Consider the following 6865-nt stretch of genomic DNA (forward strand, 5'->3'; position numbering starts at 1 on the left):
CATTTGCAGCATTTAAGTAGTATGTTGGCATATGAAATAGTGAGATGAAACTCTCTATTGAGAGAGGGTGTTTCATCCTTCTACAAAGTTGACGTGGCATTCTTGGAAATATGGACATGAAACCCCCATTGTGATTAGCCTAAGTACAGTCTTGACGCAGGAACACTTGGTACTCATTGCAGTTAGTCAGATTAACGACTTGTTTTTCTCTCTTTTCGCCTGTCATTGACGTCTGCTCTTAGCCAAGGAGGAAATAAAAGAGGGTTGATTTAAAAAAAAAGTCAGTTGATTAGTTGAATTAAGAAATAAAATAGTTACCTCACTCGAAGTCCAAGTATGATACAGGCAAAGATATTTCTCCTTGGAAAAGATCGACGCTTCCAAACAAGCAGCAGCAACAAAGTCGTTTAGTGCGACTGCAAAACAGCAACGGCGTAAAGTCATAGGGATTAGAGAATTAGAGATTACCCGTACCCAATCCGCTGCGATGCACCTGAACTTTAACATATCAAGTGCTTCCCAGAGGGAGCAGCATGAATCACTGACCTGACACGAGAAAACACAAAGTCACAAGTCAAAGTCAGAACTGCGAAGAGAAAATAAAAACAGTGGTCGATGTTCTAGCTTTGACCAAGTTAACGAACAAAGTCGTCAGCGTGGATGTGTAATCTGAGCGATCAAAGTTTTCTGCCGGCACTCATAGATAGAGTAAAGCATACTGCACGATTCGGGCCAATATCTCACTACTTTCGCGTCTGTAGCTTATGGCAGTAGCAGAAAGTTGGTTAGTTTGAGAAACAAAAAAGATTGCTCTCGAGTCTGTAGCTCTAGCCATGGGCGTCGACAAGGATATTTCTTGTGGAAAAAGATGCTTCTTCGAAACAACCGGCACGTTGTGCAGTGTGTGTGTGACAACTGACAACGACTCCTCTTCCTTTGCAAGCTCGATTTCCAGACTGACTGCTGCACAAAATATTCATCAGCAGCTGACTTTGTGCGTCTGGTTTCTCAATTAACATATCATTAGCTTCCAGGAGAAAGAAGATTCATGCAGGTGAGAGAAGAAGAAGAAGAAGAAGATCGAAGACCTAAGCCAGAATTGTGTTAAGGGGAACAAGAACCTGTCTACCTTTGACCAGGTTGATGAACGAAGTCGTCAGCATGGATGTGTCCCGAGTGAGCGAAATCCTCGGCTGGATCTTCTCTGCGGTTGCTTTTTGCAGGCACCGGCTGTTGCTGCATGTGCTGCCTGCTTTCAGCTTAAGCTGCTATTACCAAATGCCCAATTTGGCTTAACTTCAGTCTACGTGTAACCATCAGTCGAGAGCTTAAGTCAGGGCAGAGAACATGTGCTTGTCCTGAAGTTGTTCGTAGGACAGAATATGTTCCAAAGAATTAGTACCAAATGATAATGCGGCACCAGAACCACTTGCATCGTTTTTCAGTCCGATGATCTCCATTGTATATAAAGTAATCCCTCAAACTGTGGCCATGGGTGCCGGACCAAAAGCTTGGGCAGGTTAGGTGCCGAGACATTTCCTGCAAATGCGCGTGCCTGTCCCGCATGAAACGGAAGCATAGATGTCAGAGAACAAAAAAGGGATATATTTTTCTGCTCAAGCATACATGATCCAATGATCATGAAATTTTTACTATAGCTCAAGAATATAATGATTAGCCCACCATAAAAATTTCACCATAATTGGACCACGGATACTGTAGCTATGAATTAATTACAGAAAAGTATATATCTAAAAGTACAACAAATTTTTTTACTAAATTATATCATATCATATATTTACTGTATATATTTACTCACGTGGAGTTCAACAAAATTGGATTTTCTATTTTATGATTTATTTATGATTTACTATGACTTTTTAAAGATTCAGCCAAAATAAACATAAAATAAAAAGAGAAAAACCATCGGAAAAACCACTAAGGGAGGTCATAGCTCCGGTATCGCGAATTCAAGAAGTTCAAATGGACGGTTTTATTATGGAGGAAACGCGGATTCGTCCCAAAGTTCAGATGTAAGCAATCAGGTGGACAAGCCGAAAATATAGATGGGCCTTCAAACTGGGTTTGAGTCCGTGGGCTGAATTTTATGGGCCCGAAAGGTCCAACTGTTCGTTTTTGAATTTGCTGGGGGAAAAAACATATGGAGCGGAGGCCGCCGATACTTGTGTTACCTGATGGATTACGAAGCTATAATCCTATGGACTGATCATAGTAGCATGGGCTAAATGCAGAAAGAGAAGCCGATAGTTACCTGTTGGATTACCAATTTATTATCTCCTCACAAACCTGGAGCGTTCTCATCGCAGAGTGTTGCAACAAGTAAAGATGAGACTATTCTGTCAAATAGTACATGCAGATGATATGGTTCCGAGCTCGAATCTCCAAACCGGACACTGAACGCCGACATGAACGAACACCTTCAGGCAGAGGCAGGCTTCAGCACAGCGCAGCACAAGAAACTGTAGCCGGGTCAGCGGCGTGCACGGGAATAGAATCCTGACAAACCCATCCACTGCAACGTACCCTGCTAGAAAACCTCATCGCCATCGATTCACCGGTTCACCCTACGTCAAGAAAGCAAATCTACCTTTGCCAATCGCCATACCTCCTCTGAAAAGGGCCTGCGCTCGCCATCATCCAATGCTGTAGCTTTTCACCTTTCACCAGGCCTTCCCAGGCACACAGCCCGTCCAAGGCTGACTCCAGCGGCGTGCGGTAAAGGCTCCGGTTCTCTATCGGTAAAGACTACTGTAGCACCGTATCGCTCCATCGGTGTTCTCCAAACCGTGCGGTAAAATAGAGGACATCGCCTGCGTCCCGCACAGACGAAGGCACTGCCGGCGTCCTCCATCGCGCGGGCCCTCCAGCGCATCTCCACGCGCGCGGGCTGCGGGGCGCGCGGGGCGCGGCAGGGGCGACGGCGGGGCGGTGCGGGAGGGGCGACGCCGGGGCGACGGCGGGGCGGCGCGGGAGGGGCGACGCAGGGGCGGCGGGGCGCGGGGCGGAGGAGGGGGCGGAGCGAGGGCGGAGCAGGGGCGACGGCGGTGCGGCGCGGGGCGGAGGAGGGGCGGAGCGGGGGCGGAGCAGGGGCGACGGCGGTGCGGCGCGGGGCGGAGGAGGGGCGGAGCGGGGGCGGAGCAGGGGCGACGGCGGTGCGGCGCGGGGCGGAGGAGGGGCGGAGCGGGGGCGGAGCAGGGGCGACGGCGGTGCGGCGCGGGGCGGAGGAGGGGCGGAGCGGGGGCGGAGCAGGGGCGACGGCGGTGCGGCGCGGGGCGGAGGAGGGGCGGAGCGGGGGCGGAGCAGGGGCGACGGCGGTGCGGCGCGGGGCGGAGGAGGGGCGGAGCAGGGGCGGAGGAGGGGTGACGGCGGGGCGGCGCGGCCGGGGCGGAGGAGGGGCGGAGGAGGGGCGGAGCGGGGGCGACGGCGGTGCGGCGCGGGGCGGAGGAGGGGTGGAGCAGGGGTGGAGGAGGGGCGCGCGGAGGGCGGGCGGTGGAGGAGGAGGGGCGCGGAGGGGGAGGGGGCGGAGGGGGAGGGGCGGGCGGTGGAGGAGGAGGGGCGCGGGCGGCGCGGAGGAGGAGGCGCGGGCGGAGGAGAAGGGGGGGCGGGCGGAGGAGGAGGAGGCGGGGCGCGGGCGGGCGGAGGAGGAGGAGGAGGGGCGCGGGCGGGCGGAGGAGGAGGAGGAGGGGCGCGGGCGGCGCGGAGGAGGCGGCGCGGGCGGAGGAGAAGGGGGGCGGCAGGGGAGGCGCGGGGCGCGGAGGGGGAGGGGGCGCCGGGCGCGGAGGAGGAGGGGCGGCAGGGGAGGCGCGGAGGAGGAGGGGGCGGAGGGGGAGGGGGCGGCGGGCGCGGAGGGGGAGGGGCGGCAGGGGAGGCGCGGAGGAGGAGGGGCGCGGAGGGGGAGGGGCGGCAGGGGAGGCGCGGAGGAGGAGGGGCGCGGAGGGGGAGGGGGCGGCGGGCGCGGAGGGGGGGGGCGGAGGGCGGGGCGGAGGGGCGCGGGAGGGACGGCGGTTGGGGGTTGGGGAAAGAGCAGTTGGTTGGAAGATAGGATAAAAAATTGAGATTGTGGGGTATAGAGGATGTTGATAGAGGATGTTGTTGGAGTAAAAATTGGTTTAGAGAATGAAGTTGATATGGAGGATGGAAATAGGGGATGGAATTTAGAGGACATCGCTGGAGATACTTCCTCCTCCTCAAGATGCTCCCAGCTATCTTCCAAAAAAAAAGGATGCTCCCAGCTTTTCAGGCTTGAGCCCTGCAAGTCACTTTGTTATGCTGCGCACATGGGAAGTTCAGAGAGATGGTAGGCAGCAGCAATGTGGCTAACAAAAATGGCCAGAAATCTTTCATTGAGAGCGGCACGGGATCGGAAATAATGCAGCACGAGCGCAGTTGATTGAGAATGTGTTTGGTTGCACGAACTAAACTTTTATTGTCACGTCAAATATGTTAGTTACTAATTATGAGTATTAAATATAGACTAATTATAAAACTAATTGCACAGATGGAGGCTAATTTGCGAGACGAATCTATTAAGAATAATTAGTTCATGATTTTATAACATGGTGCTACAGTAAACATATGCTGATAATGGATTAATTAGGCTTAACAGATTCGTCTCGCGAATTAGCATCCATCTGTGTAATTAGTTTTATAATTACCTTATATTTAGTCCTTCTAATTAGCATCCAAATATTAAGTATCCAAATATTGAGTATGATAAGGACTAAATTTTAGTCCGTTTTAACTAAATACCCGGGAAAGGCTCCATTATCCGTGGCCTGTTTTATGGCCGGGACTGGCATACCTGTATTTACAGCAGTAACAGCGGAGCCAGGGCAGCTGCTGCTCTTCACATGCCAAGTTCACAGGAACCGCAACATAGCAGAGACACGTGGAGCCCCCCTCCCTGATGAGTGATAAGGATAACTGGTAGTCTGGCTGGTATGTTCCTGTCGCCTTGTACACCGCTGCTCACACTTGTGAACATGTTAGTACATCAGCTTCTCAAAAGATGAGATGATTGATTAGTGGAAATGTTTTGGATTCCTGATTGAGTAGTTCAGCTTGGTGGCAGTTGAACTACGTCATTTACATGTAAAGGGAGAGGTACAAGTGCAATATTCATCATACCCTTGGAAGTTCTGACCGGCTGAAGGCAGCTCCTTCTGCAAAATCATCTGAGAGGAGTTGGCTTCCATCTCAAGGGAGGGAAATAAGTGGTGTCGCTGGAGGAGTCTTGAGCCTGAAATGAACTGCTATGTTTGACAATGGAAATGAAACGATGGATGCATCTGGTCATTATTAAAATTAGAAATCTCTATGTTCTTATACCAATCATAATCATGCTTTTCACCATCTGGCAGGAGGTAATCCCTTTTTGCTGAAGGAAGCTTAAACATGCGACGATCTCTTAAATTCAGTCAAAGAAGCTATGCACCCTCATCAGATGATATATTCTGGAAAGCTAACTAGTCGCACATTCACTTGATGTTTTTTAAGATTGTCCAAACAGTCAACCAAAATTCATTTCGTGCAATGTTCCTTTCTTCTTGGCCTCCATATGAGTTTTCTTCTGTTATGGCCTTAGCCTGAAGGCCATCCCTCTGTAATGGTTTCCATGTGGCGTTTTGGTAGAGGCATGGACGCATAGTGCGTCAGATTCAGAAATCAGAATCATGGCATGAATTGAACAGGAGCTGGAAGGTTCTTCACCTTTGATCCTCTTCTCGCCTTGATGTCTTCCCTTCTAGGTCCGGGCTGGTGTTCGGCTCCGAGCCGAGGTGGTGGACCGGTGGTCGTCCAGCTTCTCCCGCGCCGCTTGTGTCTTCATCTAGGCCGGTGCCGACCATGAGAGGTTGCAGCTGCATCTCAAACAGCTTAGATTTGAACTTCTCCATTAGCTCTTCCATGAATGGCCCGTCGATTTCCTGGATTGCGCGTGCGCATATTCTTCAGCCGTAGCCGTCACGAATGCCCGACTCCCTGATGCCACTGTGCTGCCTCTGTCCCCACACGCTCACGGACCCAGGTATTCCTTCTCCGTATCCTTCCGGCCACGAGTGCTTCCGGCGTCAGCTAGGGGCCGCGCGGCGGCGGCCATGGCGGCCAGGCGCCGGGAAGAGGGGGAATGGGGAGGGCGGCACGCTGCGGGCCCACGAGGTCACGGGCGCCGGTACGGTCAACCGTCGCTGGCCACTTGGCCAGAGTTGGCTCCAGGGCATTCTTTCATAAAACCCCCTATATAGTAAATATCCTTTCATTTACGTACCTGATTTGACCGTTGGATCGGAATCGTGCGGTCCATATACGCAGCTAGTACCCAGGCGGCCGACAGATTTAACGAAAAAGGGCTTCAAGCACATTTTATATTATTTCCATCCCAGATTTGGATCGCGATTAATAATCGCGGTCCAAACTTGGGCCCGCTTTGACCGTCCGATCTAACTCCTGCGGTCGAGATCTACGACGTCAAAACAAGTCGCCGAGAAAATTTTACGAAATACCCCTCTACTTATGTACCCTTTACAGCCAACATCCCTGGTCTGGGTGGCGGCCTAGCGCCCCGGCCAGCGGCGGCGCTGGCCGCGGAAGCGCGAGGTTGCCGGTGGGCAGCCCCTCGTCCGGCGAGAAGATACGACATGCCATCTGCGAAGGTGACGTCCATACATCACTGTACATCGTGGCCTCACGTGACCTTCATCTCCGAGATGGCTGATGGGTTCGCAGGACATGGAGATCACCAATGCAGCCGAGCCCTTCGACGGACCACGGGCGGCGAAAGAGTCAGGTAGGTATCTCGTCTTCCGGAGGGAAGTTTCGTTGCGCTCCCTGCGGTGGTGCCAGCCGG

At 52.7% G+C, this 6865-nt stretch overlaps 1 long non-coding RNA gene across 7 annotated transcripts; it reads right to left on the reverse strand.

Annotated features, from left to right (window-relative positions):
• Positions 1-15: 15 nt before the first annotated feature.
• On the reverse strand, positions 16-6195 carry LOC112899080. Of its 7 annotated transcripts, none has more exons than XR_003229991.1 (7): positions 5731-6195; positions 5350-5621; positions 5149-5260; positions 4823-4985; positions 1403-1555; positions 319-1303; positions 16-219 (listed from the first exon to the last, which is right to left on the reverse strand). It is a non-coding gene; the product is annotated as an uncharacterized LOC112899080 (long non-coding RNA). The 7 variants fall into 7 exon arrangements; XR_003229994.1 differs by having other exon boundaries at positions 4823-4994; XR_003229992.1 differs by having other exon boundaries at positions 16-232; positions 319-377; positions 475-1303; positions 4823-5260.
• Between the last annotated feature and the right edge of the window lie 670 nt (positions 6196-6865).

This window comes from Panicum hallii, chromosome 7, assembly GCF_002211085.1.
Source record: "Panicum hallii strain FIL2 chromosome 7, PHallii_v3.1, whole genome shotgun sequence".
Taxonomy (NCBI): domain Eukaryota; kingdom Viridiplantae; phylum Streptophyta; class Magnoliopsida; order Poales; family Poaceae; genus Panicum; species Panicum hallii.